The sequence below is a fragment of the Penaeus monodon genome, chromosome 22 (assembly GCF_015228065.2).
Source record: "Penaeus monodon isolate SGIC_2016 chromosome 22, NSTDA_Pmon_1, whole genome shotgun sequence".
Classification (NCBI taxonomy): Eukaryota; Metazoa; Arthropoda; class Malacostraca; order Decapoda; family Penaeidae; genus Penaeus; species Penaeus monodon.
This window is the reverse complement of record NC_051407.1, coordinates 16,630,176-16,630,450: the sequence shown is the minus strand read 5'-3', so window position 1 is coordinate 16,630,450 and position 275 is coordinate 16,630,176.

Genomic DNA, 275 nt, shown 5'->3' with positions numbered 1-275 from the left:
TAGTATTTGTTTGTTCGTTCACGAGGATTTGTTATTATTTATACTAAATATGCAACTACCAAAGAATATACAGATCTTACTATTAGATTTATATACGGTTTCTACATAAGTTATTTCAATTAAATAGCTTTGTAAAAATGTGACATTTATATTTAATAAACTGAAGGAAAATTCAACTGCGAGTTTATTTCGACAAACGATTCCAACTTTTGAGTATTATGGCAAAATAAGAGCTAATGAATTATTAGAAACAAAGTAATAAAATTATATGCCAT